Source organism: Serinus canaria, chromosome 3, assembly GCF_022539315.1.
Source record: "Serinus canaria isolate serCan28SL12 chromosome 3, serCan2020, whole genome shotgun sequence".
Lineage (NCBI taxonomy): Eukaryota > Metazoa > Chordata > Aves > Passeriformes > Fringillidae > Serinus > Serinus canaria.
In genome coordinates, this window is record NC_066316.1 from 12,334,658 (window position 1) to 12,347,147 (window position 12,490).

Sequence of the window (12,490 nt, forward strand, 5' to 3'; positions counted from 1 at the left end):
GCAAAAAAATAACTCACTTCCACCCTTACCCTTTAAATAGATAACCCTGCTGGGGCTCGGGCTCAGGAAACCAATATGTTTATCCTTGTATGATTGGAAGCAGAGAGGCAAAGAGAACCCTTGGTAGGACTGTGTCCCAGGAGCTGTGTCCCTGCTTTTCCACCCCTGCTGGAGGAGCACCCACGACCTGAGGGGTTCTGGCTGCAGCTGGGGCCACCCTCCAAGCCCAGCTCTTCCTGAGAAGGGATTATTGATGCAGACAAAGCCTGTAGGTCTGCATGTCCTGCACCAAAGCAGCACAGGAGACTGGCAATTCACCTGAAGGCCAGAGGTACAGGTGGCTGAACACAGGATGCTCCTCCCCTGGCTGCTGTGTTCTCCTGCCTGGCTCAGGGTCTGACCACAGCCCACAGGGACAGTGAATTGCCAGCAGAAGCTTCTCTGTCTCTCTCTGCACAGCAAGAGCAGCTCTGTGCCACAGCACCACCCCTTGAGCCCTCTCAGCCACCTGAACCAGCCTCACCTCTGGCACAAATCCTGATCTCTCTTTTTTTAACCAAGGGACCACCTGCCTTGTGCCCTTCTCTCCTCACTCCCTTTGTGGCCCCTCCACTCGAGGCTGACATGCTTCCTGAGCTCATCTCAGGGCTGACACCTTCAAACAAGGAACTGCTTCAGCTGGATGGAGCTTAAAGAATTCTTTTTCTGCTGCTTTTGCAGCCAGAGTGATGCACAAGCATGTGGTGTGGTGTTTGTGAGGTCCCCAGGACAAGGTGAGAGATGAGAATCTGACCCCATGTTCTCAGAAAACTGATTTCTATTCTATTCTATTCTATTCTATTCTATTCTATTCTATTCTATTCTATTCTATTCTATTCTTGCTATACTAAAACTATACTAAAGAAAGAGAAGGAGGCAGACAGAAGGCTTAACAAGACTGATAATGATAAACTCATGACTGACTCCTCAGAGTCTGACTCAGCTGGTGGTGATTGGTCATTAATTAAAAACAATTCACATGTTTGGATAAACGATCTCTAGACCACATTCCAGAGCAGCAAACACAGCAGAAGCTGAAGCTTCTCATCTTCCCAGGAGAAGAAATCCTAGCAAAGGGATTTTTCAGAAAATATGACAGTGACAGTGTGGCCCAGCCCATCTCCTGGGAAAGCCCATTGCTAGTGGCACCATGACATCTCAAATGTCAAATACCAAGCAAATACCAAGTGGCACTGCAGCTTGTTCCCAATTTGAGATCAGACTGGCTTAACCCACAACTCAGTCCTGCACTTATCTAGAAATAGAATTTTTAAAAGCAGAAGTCAGACTTGGCTGCAATTAGAAACTGGTTTGTGATTCAAAACCAAATGAATGGAAAGTTGAGAGAGATGGGTAACTGGTGTGTTCCTGACACCTGGGTTTAGGCTTTGGCAGGAGACCTACCTGGAGCTGCACCTTCTCCAGAAGCCCCTCTGACAGCCCTGCTCTCATCTGGGCTGGCTGGCTGAGCAGCTCTGCTGTAGCAAGAGAAGCTCTCCTGTCTCAGGTTGGCTGCCCCAGCTTACAGAGTATGAAGAGAATCATGTGAGGCACAGGGACAGCTAAACAGGGCTCCTGGCTGTTGCTAAAGTGTCAAATTAAAATTGCACACTACAGCTGATCTGGGTACGATGATCCCAGAGCAGCCAGAAGGGACAAAGCTGATGGGTCTGTAAGGGAGTGGTAAATTTGTGTGTGAAGCCACAGAGGAGCTTAATTATTATCCCTTCATGCAAATATGGATTCTAAATCATCCGTGGGCATGTGGGGGTTCAAAAGCATCATTCAGAGTGAGGCAGCACTTGGAGAAGGAAATGGAAGGAATGGTAAATCTGACATGCTCTGACTCTGCACCAGAGATCAATTGTCCCTATTCTTCTGTCCCCTTAGTAATTAAAACAATTCTTAGTGATAGGCTGATGACTGTCTTCCCTGATGCCTTCCTCTGCCTCTCTTGCCTGTTGAGAAGGTTTAAAACACCTGGGGCTGCTCCTTTGTTTATCACAGACTCAAATGTTGGTTTTCATTAATCTGGGTGGGAGCCAGACTCATTGCTCCTCTTCCAAGCTGCATTTGTTACAAAAACTCCTGTCCCCTGAGTATGGTTTCACCACTCAGCTGCTCCTAAAAGTTTTGGTGCTCCAAACGATTTTGTAAATTGTGCTGATTAGTTCAAATCCCACCATGGCCCGTTAATGGTGACTCTAATGGATGCTGGCAGATTCAGTGAGAAATCCAAACATATTCAGATTAAGAGCAGAGGGTGCTTAGGCTCCCTGAGAAATGTTTGTTCCCTTGCAGTTTCAGAAGGTTTGGGTGGTGGAAAAGGGCAAGTTCATGGCAGAGCAGAGCTAATGCAGTCCATGTGACAGCTCATGACATTGATTTTAATATCCTAATTGCTATGACTATTTAAAAAAAAAAATTATCCAGCTGCCTTGAGCCTTATTTCAGCCTTCAGAGGCTTCCTACTCTTATTTGGAGCTGCTGGCATTTCCCAGGAATTAACTACACCCAAGGGTAGAGGGCTCAGGAGAATCAGACAGAGTGTGGATCCCCATTTGGTTTGGAATCCCAAAGCATTTCGCAGTCCACGCAGCTCAGAGCAGAAATCCACGATGAGCACTAGAGCCTGTGCTCATCACTGCAGAAAACAAACCATTCAGGAGGGCAGAAAATATTTTGAGAGGATGAGAAGATCCACAGAGGACTGGGCATGTCTCTGCAGACCATGCACAGCCCCAGGGATAAGTGGCAATGCTTAAAACCAAGGAGCCACTTGTGGCAGAATTCTCCCTTCCACTCTCAGCCACAGCTCTGGCAGTTCTGGGTTGCACTGCTCTTCATTTTAGTGATCTGAATGTGAAACAGGTTGGAGGAAATAAATAGCACTAATAAAAAGACAAGAGTGACCTTTTAAAATGAGTAACTATATTTAATTTTAAATGTTTGCATCTCAGTTGGCTGGGATTAAAAACATTCATTTCCACTGGAACTGCATGCAATACAAATACAAGAATAGGTGCACTGTGTGAGTAAATGTATTGAGAAATTCTGAAGCAGAGAAGAGCAATTCCACATCCCTCTTGGAGACATCAAAAATACAGCTTCAATAAACTGCATATGAAACACCTACCCACCTATGTTAAAATTTAAAAAAAATCCCTAATAAAAAACCATTGTGATATTTATTTTTAACACTGTAAAATTATACATGATCATGAGGGATTGTATTTTATCAAATACCTGGTGAAATAATCCTTTAACAAACATGCAGAGCAATTGCAGCCCTTTTCCCTCTCTCCCCATCACAGATGACTAGTTAAAAGGTATCACAGATTATTACCATGTCCCCAAAGGCATAATAACACATAGAGAATTTTCACATCAGTGATTTTTAGGTCTCTTCCTAGAATATTCAGGAGCATAAAGCCAAGGGGTTGGGCTGTTTCCACAGAGCATTTTTTGCTCACCATTCTGTTAATGATGCAAAGCTTAACATAGGGTTCTGCTGTCTTTAAATGGACACAAGGCTGTACCAGAAACTTCAAAGAGATAAATCTCTGAAACAGCATAATCAGTGCAGCCCAAATCCTATGCCATTCCTACATACTGAGGCTCTTTTTTTTATATTGCTGGAACTATTTTCCTGCTGAAGTAGGGAATATTTATGGTTCTTCCTCCAACTGCAAATCAAAAGCTATAAGTAGCTTCTTGTCCCAACATATGTGGAAGGAGGATTCATAGTTGCTATTCCAAATAATCTCTAAACCCCCAAGCAATATATGTAAATTAGAAATATTAACATTGAGAAATTAAAGGGTTTTCTTGACACAAGCAGAAATCCTTCTTCATCTTTTGTGTTTCAGATTCATCGATTTTTCAAAGCCAGGAGGGAGGATAAGGCCAACTGGTTGAAAATTGCCGCTATTTTTCCTGAAAAAAAACATGTAAAGATCAGGTGTTGAGTCAGCAGGACTTGGTCATCACTAGAAAACTTTTTCTACAGAGGTGAAGTTAGAGCAGCTGCAGGTCATCCTGACCATACCTACTGCTGGTCTGGTTGCCAGCTACTCCTAGAACATGGAAAGGAAACACAGCAATTCAGCATCCCAGGACTTGCAAATCATATATAAATCACATAGCCAGGGGTCTGCCACCTCAAAAATTGCAGAGGGGCCACGAAGTTTTTTTTTTAAACCCAAAGATTGCATTATTCTCAAGGCAACGCAAGCACACACCTCAAAACCACGAGGCTACACAGATTCTTCAGCTGGTGTTTTCCCTACAGCATCATAATTGGAGATTGCTTTTCCTGCACACAGGACAGGTTTCACCAACAGGAATGAAGTGCACCTTCACACAAGCTGAGGAGCCAGCTGTATCCCAGTTTCCCAGCTCCCAGGCAGGAGGTCTCACCACTGCTCTGCTACCTGGGGCAGACACTGGTGGCAGCTAACATACACCTGGGTAAGACTGCAGAACTGTTACCTTCTGGCATGATTTCTACCACTTAAAATAGTGGGGAAAACCTAAGTAGTCTGGAAGCAAATGGGCTGTGCAAAACTGAAAAGGCTGAATTCACCGTCCTGAATTATGGATGGATAATCAGCCACAAAAGAGCATTGTCTGCAGTTGCACTGGAATTATGTCTGAGCACCCCCTCTCTTCCAAAATATAAAACTCAGATCCTGTTCAGATTAGAGGGATCATTATAAGCACTGAATATATTTCTATTACCCTACATTAGAAGATTTTTTTTTTCCTCTGCGACTGGTAATTATTATAAAATTCATTTTCCTGTTCCAGCATCATACAGCTCCTGTGCACCAACACTGAAGGACAGCACCACCACAAGACTGAGACCAGGGAAGCCCTTAGTCCCCTTTTATGCTGATTCATGGTTTTGGGCAGACTCAAATCTACTTCTGTATTTATCTCACTGTGTCCCCTCCTTCTTGCAACACCCAGCTCTTCTCTGCACATGTGATGTAGAGGGGTTATTTTACACAGGGACTTGTACTGCTCAATGTCCCCTTTCTGATCTGGGCTGAGGAATCCTGGCACTATAACAGCAGCACTATCAGACCCAGGTTCCCCTGCTGGCAGCTGGTGGGATGTTTTAGGGGATGGAAGAAGAAGAGGAGCATGGAGAGCAACACTTCCATGAAAGCACTGGCTCTGTGCTCCTGACCACAGCTGTGTGTGAGAACCTCTGCTGTTAGCAGGTCCTGGCAGCCCTCTCTTCCCTGAACAGGCTCATTTCCCCTGGAAGCCATTTGAGTGACAGGCCCCCAGGGGCTGGTGGCAATGAGTTCTGCAGCTGAATTATGAACCACATGAAGTCATACTTCATTATTTTAATTTTAAACCTGCCACCCAGCAGCTTTTTGGGGTGTCTCATGACCCTGATCTGTGAGGACCAGCAAATGAACCTTCCCCATCTTACTGATTCTACTGATGCTGAGAAGCCATGGCCTGTTTTATTACTCCTGGCTGGGATGCCGCTCATTAGGCAACCCTTCTCCAAACCTTTTCAGTTTTACTTGTAGAGGAGCTTGGAAAACCACACAGCCCTTGGGAAGCAGCCCTTCCCCTTCAAAGGACATCTAAAACCAGGTAACACCATCTGGAGTTCAGCACCTTCTGCTTCTAATAAGCTGTGCTAAATAAAAAAATGCTTGAAAATGAATGGATTGTGACAATGGAGGCACAGCGTCAGCATCAGCTGGGTCTGATGTTCTGTGCTTGGCTTCCCACATTGCCTTCACACTGGCAGAGGCAGAGCTCTGGGCTACAGCTCCTGCAGGCTCTCTCTCCGCTCAAAATCCTGGTGTGAACACACATGTGCTCACCAAATCTCTCTCAGTTTGGTCCAGCAGTGATTGCATGCAGATGGGTTTTATTAGAGCCTGGAAAACAAACACAGCACCTGGGACTGCAGCTAGCACTTGGGCAGACTTCTACCCAAAATGGGATTGCTTTCTTCCCCCTTCCCTCAGTGACACTGCTCCCCTCAGCACAGGCTGAGGTACAACCAAGCTGCTTTGGGGTCCCACACCTCACTCCTGCTTTTTTTCTCTTTGCAGCAATGAGGCAGGAGCTGTGATGCAATAAACAGGAATCACTTGTAATACCTATGGAGAAGACTGGAACCAGATAAAACTCTTGATCTCTTTCTTCTTCTCAAAGTCTTCATCAAAATCACAAGACTTTAGAAGTTTTTGAGGTGTTGGGAGCTTGAAGAACAATGAGGTTTTTATTCCTGCTATGGCACCAGGGCAGTGCCACAGCTGAGGCTGCTCCTGGCACAACAGCAGGGCAGGACCATGCTGTGGTGTGGCTGCAGAGCAGGATTTTTCTACCTAAAATGACAGGTCAGTTTTACTTATCAGTGCAAAGAAAATTGGTGCTGTCACTTCAAAATATATCCCTTTTTTCATTTGAGATCTCTGGGTATAGCAAAGTTGGAGAGGGCAGATGGACACTGGTGGCAAAAGTGAAAATAACCAGTTGTACCTAATGCATGAGAGTATGATAAGGACAGGCTGTGTGCTTATCATACTCTCAAGTGTTTTGAATCCTGTGAGGCTTGGTGATTTATCCATCATAAAGAAGAACTGGCCACTGGAGTTTTTGGGTTAAGCAGCTGCTGTTGTGCTGCACAGTGAGTATGAGATGGAGACAGAAACTAAAACTGAGAGTTCCTCTGCTTTTAGTTCTATTGTCCCAAATGCCAGCTCATTGCCTGGTGCTCAACATCAACTCACACACACTAAGGTGAGGTATTTCTAACATTTTTTTCTAGTTTGTGCAAAGCTGGGAGCTGGGTGGTAACCCATAAAAGGCTGGCTACCTGACCATCCAAACTTCGCACTAATTAAACATTTTAACAAAGGCATCGGCATCCCCTGGTGACAGACTATGTAATTTTTTATTAATCAGTACTCAACCCCCTATTTGCTAGTTCCTATCTCCCATTTCTCATGCACAGTTCTTCCCTCCATTTGAGGCTGGGGTCCATTTTGAGAAGGTGGTCAGTGGATTGGAGGCTGAGGTCTCCCACTGCCAGAATTACCTTTCCCCCAGTTACTGCTCAGTTCTGCTGACTTCACTCCTGGTGGCTCTGGTCCAGACAGCCCATTCATCTTGGGATTGTCTTCCCTTTCCCTTAAAACAAAAGATTAGCCAAGACTACAAGGTTCACAGTGCAATTGTTTAATCATAACTGCCCAGCTATTGCTACTGAATAATAACTTTAAAAAAAAATTGTCAAGTTTGGTTCAGATCTTGAGGGGCTCAAATCTTGAAGGGCTCCATATCAGTGATGCATGACAGATTGGACTGTAGGCAAAGGAAATAGTTATTTAATTATTTTTATTCACCCTTGGTAACTGGAACTGTGTTTAACTTTTCTACAGGCCAATCTCATGATCACCACCGTAGGGACTCACTTGATGGAAGAGTGAAGACTGCAGAGACAGCAACACTCCTGTGCTTTTCAGCAGTGGTCAGACCTTAGATGGATCTTCCAGACTCCTCTGTGGCTATGCAGAAATGGACAGAGCCCCGGGGAGCTTTAATTTTAAAAAAACCCAAAACAACCAAACCCAAGCAGAGCCAGCAACATGAGCTGCCATTGCCCACTGCCAGCACCTCACCTTCTCCTTCCCAACCCTTCCACCCAAGGACCAGGAGTGAATATGATGTTCTACCCCAGTTTAATGCCTAATTAGACAAGAACAAATATGTGGCATTCACATTCTCTGAAAATATCCCTCCACCCAGGATTTTTCTCCTGGGAAGCTGAGAAGTCTCAGAGAAAAGGAAAACTATTTTTATTTCATTTGCTTCTCCTGTGTTGTGCTCAAGTGGAATGTGTTTGGAGATTGTTTCCCCACAGGTGCTTGTTCCATTGGATTCTGCTGTGAGTGGTTTTCACTCATTGGCCAATGAGGGTCAGGCTGTGTTGAGGCTTTGGAAAGAGCCACGAGTTTTATCTTTTTAGCATTCTGTAAGTATCCTTTCTGTATTCTTCAGGGTAGTATAGTATTCTTTAATATAAAATAGTAAAATAAAGTAATAAATTAACCTTCTGAAAACATGGAGTCAGATGCATCATTCCTGCCTTCTTCAGGGCATTCCCTGCAAATGCAATAAAAATGCACCTCCATCAAGAAGTGCTGACTGCTGCTTGATAAAGCAGAGAACTTCAGCACACACCAAGACTGGTCACTAGATTAAAATGGGTCCATTTCTCCACTAGGAAAAGCTTTGCTATACTTTGCTTAATCTTTGGCCAGATATCACAGAAGAACCAAGGCTTAAAAACCCCGCTAGAAGAAATCCTCAGGTTTGCAATACCATGGTTAATTAGTGTTTGTAAAGCACTTTCTGGAGGAAAAAGCTGCCAACTACGATCAATATTATCAGCTGGGTTTTCTTTCATCAAGTCCTTGCCAATAATCCTCTCAGTTTTGTTTTCAGGTTTAAATTAAGCACTTTTGTAGTTCTGTTGAGGAGAGCCAAGCAATTATTGCTTTTCAGCTCAGTCCTTCCAGGTTTGATTTGATTTTATCTGGGCTTTGTTTTATAGCTGGCTCCATTCTGTATTAAAAGAGCAGTTGAAGATGATGACCTTTCCCAGGCTTATCCATTTTTAAGATAGTGGGAAGAGGTGACTGAGAAAGGCATTTAATTAATAGGACTTTATGGAGGACTGAGAACAAAGCTGGAATGCAAGAGTAAGTGCAAACCCAGACACAAAAGAAAGAGGGATGAAGTATAGAATAAAATGACTAAAGATAAATATGATCTCTTTTCCAGAGAAAAGATTGATGTTTGTTTTTTTTTTCCCAAACCATGATGCACAACACCTCATTTTTGTGTGTTTGATGAACAGATTAATGAAGAAACATTAGTTAAGGCAGAGAAGAAGAGGCTCAGCAGGAGAGAGGGGACCCACTTACAGAGTAAATGATAAAACATTCAGGTAAAGAGAACCTTTTGGAATGGAGAAAGGATCTGCTGAAGTTTTTTGTGGCTCAAGCTTAGAAATATTTATTTCCTATTTTGTTTTTATGCAATACTGTCTCTCCAAAAAGAAGAAGAAAAAAAAAAGAGCTGGTGAGAAAGAGCTTGCTTCAGCTGCTGACAGGACTTGCTGACAAGAATGGGAATATGCCACAAGAAGAAACAGATCATTTGGAGAAATACAGTGTAAGAAATTCATTTAATTGTACAACACAACCCAAAGAGGAAGATAATTCACTTAGGAACTGCTAACAAAATTTTCTGATTTAATTAAGGTTATCATCAGTGGGAGCTCATGAGAAAGGGAAAGACGTGAACGTTATGAAAGCACCGATGAGCAAATATAAGAAATCTTTGTGAAGTTTCTTTCAAGTACATTTCTAACCTTCAAATTGCTTAGAGGGTGTGAAAATGCAACTCTCCAGTGCTTATAAATCAGAATAGCTTCTTTTTAATATCTCATTATCTTTCTGGTGCTTCATTCATGTGTCACAGCCTTTATATGTTGATTGTGTAGTTAATACATCCTTCTCCTTGTTAACTGCAGTTTGGAAATTCAGATAAATTTGCTGTTAAGTAAATGAAGGGAGAGAATTAAGATATATGGGAGAAGCTTGAAGGAAAAAGTAAAGATAGCAGCTAGCAGGGCAGGTCTGCATTTTCACTCAGCCTGTGTGAATCACATAAGAGTGATTCAAAAGAGTGAATGACTCAAAAATTGCAGGTGACCACACTGTTATATTGTCTTCTTGTGAGTTCTGGAGGTTAAACTGCTCCTCTGAGTTTCAAATTTTGCTTACAGAAGGGATTAAAGTGTATTTTTTACACTGCTCACCGACTACCTTGTTTTGAGTGCTGTAAAAGAGCAGAACTTGCTGTCCTAGTCAACACAATGGTCTAGAATTTAATTTTAAATTTTCCCCCACAGCCAATCAAGGGGCTGTCCAAGTCATAATAAACCTGCAGCAATAGAATTGAAGTGCCTGGCTGTCATGGTGTGACCCCAGATGGCAGCTAAGTACCAGGCAGTGCCTGCTCACTCCATCCCCCAGCCTGGTGTGGTGGAGAGGGGAATCAGAAAAAGGTAAAACCTGTGGGCTGGGATTAAAACAGTTTAATAATTGAAATAAAGTGAATTCTTATAACAACAACATTAAGAGTGATGATGGAAAGGGAGAGAACAAAAAGAAAGAGAGGAACAAGCCCCAAGTAAACCAAGTGATGCACGATAAAATTGCTCACCACCTGCTGAACAGGGCCCAGCTGGTCCCTGAGCAGCAGTCAAGCAACAATTAAAACATCAGTGTGTTATCAGCATTATTCTCATCCTAAATCCACAACAGTAGTGTACCAGCTGCTAAGGATAATTAACTCTGTCCCAGCTGAAGCCAGGCCATTGGTATTCCTTTGTCAGGTCAATTCTCCAGCTTGACACGGGTCCCTCACCTGTTTTCACTGGGTTTGATGTTTGTGTGAAAGGCAGGCTGGATGCCCCTGCCTGCCTGCCTGCCTGCCTGCCTGGGGTCAGTGGTGCTGGACAGGAGGTGGCAGCAGCCCCTTCCCCGTGGCTGAGGGATGGTTATCTACCCGTGGGACTCAGGAGAGTGGGGGGAGAGGCAGGAGAGGCACTTTTTGGAGCAGCATTTCCTGGCTCTGGGCTGAGGAAGCCAGAGCCAGCAGAGGCACATCAAACACAACCCTGCTCCCCTGAGAAGCTAAGGTCAGCCTGCCAGCTCCTGCAAGTCACCAGGTATTCAGCCTGCACTAATAGAGGGGGCTGCAGAGGCAAATAAAAGCAGCCAAAAGGCTAATCAATGACAAGAAATTTTATCTGCATTTGTTCTGAGAATTATTTGGGCTCCCATGAAGCAGAGGTTTCTCTGCAGCTCTGACAGATAGTTATCAAACTGTCTGTGCACAGGCAACACCACCTCCCAGAAGTGAACGTACACAATTCAAGAGCCCTTTCTATTTGGTTCATAACTTTATTTTTGGAACAAAATTAGAACTTTGTCAGCCTGAAAACAGCACAATAAAACCGAGATCATTACTCTTTCCCTGCTTGGTTGAAAGCTTTATGGCTCACACAGCATGTCTAATCCTTTATGTCCTGTCGCTGTGATGCATCTAATGAATAATCTCCCTTTCTCCTCTATAATTCTCTTGACAGCCAAATAATGTATTTTTTAAATCACACAATTTCTTAAGCAGTGTTTTGTCTCCTTTATGCCCACCATACATTTGCAGTTAAAACCTCTTCTCTGTTTCAATACCTTCTTTCCCCACCCAAACACTCCCCTGCCTCCCCAGCACTGCCAATCAGCCACTTGTCTACCTCCAAAATGCACTTTTGCTGGCAGCTTGCTGCTTGCTCCAGCTTTTTCTCCTGGGGCAGGACATGCCTTCTCCAGAGGCTCTGTCTTCAGACTGACACCTGCACCCAAAAGGCACTGAGAAAAAAAACATATTAATTCTCTTTCTTGTGTAGCCCTGATGCTCAGCAGAACTGAATACCTGCAGGGTATTGTGACCAGCAGTGAAGAGAAGTGCTAGAAGTTTAAAAGAAGAATATTCAAGTCTTCTCAGAAAACCAACAGCTTTCTTCTACTACAGGTACTGGAGTAACTAAGAAAAGAGGGATTGGTTTGGGATTTTTATGAGCCAGTTGCAGAGGGAACAATTCCAGTGAAAATTGCTTTTAATCAGTCACTTGGCAAAGCGTCCCAAGGATGAGAAAGATTTATTACCTTCACCTTGAGGCTGGTATATAAATGTTACCTACAGCACACAGATTTGTAACAGTGGGATTTGAAGGGTCCTGTGTCCCTCTTCCCATCATCTCCACCAGCACCATAAAGTTTGGCAGGACAATTCCAAAAATTAGTAAAGACTGAAATATACTGGTGAGGCAGGGGTGTCCTAAATTCATTGAAACAGAGAGATGTAAATTACAGAAAGCTGTACCAAAACCTGCTTTGAGTACAGGTGAGAAGCAACCCTGCCCACAAATTGTCCTCACAGACCACACACACATCAGCTGGGCAAGTCAATGCAGTGTAAGAGTGGACATGGTAACTACTCAAACAGCTCTAAATAGCCTTAGATGTCAGTTTTTAAAATGCACTGTTGTCTGGGGTAGCTTTGGGTGAGAAAGAAAAGCAGGCAAAAAACAAAGAGAAAAGGATCCAATTTAGGAAGGACATTTTTTGACTATTGAGAAGATTTCTTGATGCTGAAGTAGGCAGGTCTGAGGCTCTAGTCAGGTTCATACCTATTGAAATGATCAGATGTAGAGCAATTTCAAGCCCTGGCATCCAACACATTTGCAGGTGGAGCAATGGATCCCCTGGGAGCAGAGCTGCAGAGGGTCACAGCTCTGGGGCTCCAGATGGAGGCTCACAGCTGACCCCACCTCTCT

General features: G+C 43.7%; 1 long non-coding RNA gene across 1 annotated transcript in view; it reads right to left on the minus strand.

Moving 5' to 3' along the window:
- Positions 1–3,104: 3,104 nt before the first annotated feature.
- LOC127059429 (uncharacterized) overlaps positions 3,105–12,490 on the minus strand; it is a 30,139-nt gene continuing 20,753 nt past the window's right edge. Inside the window, exon 3 of the long non-coding RNA XR_007777218.1 lies at positions 3,105–3,975. This is a non-coding gene — a long non-coding RNA (uncharacterized LOC127059429). The remainder of the gene's footprint in view (positions 3,976–12,490) is intronic.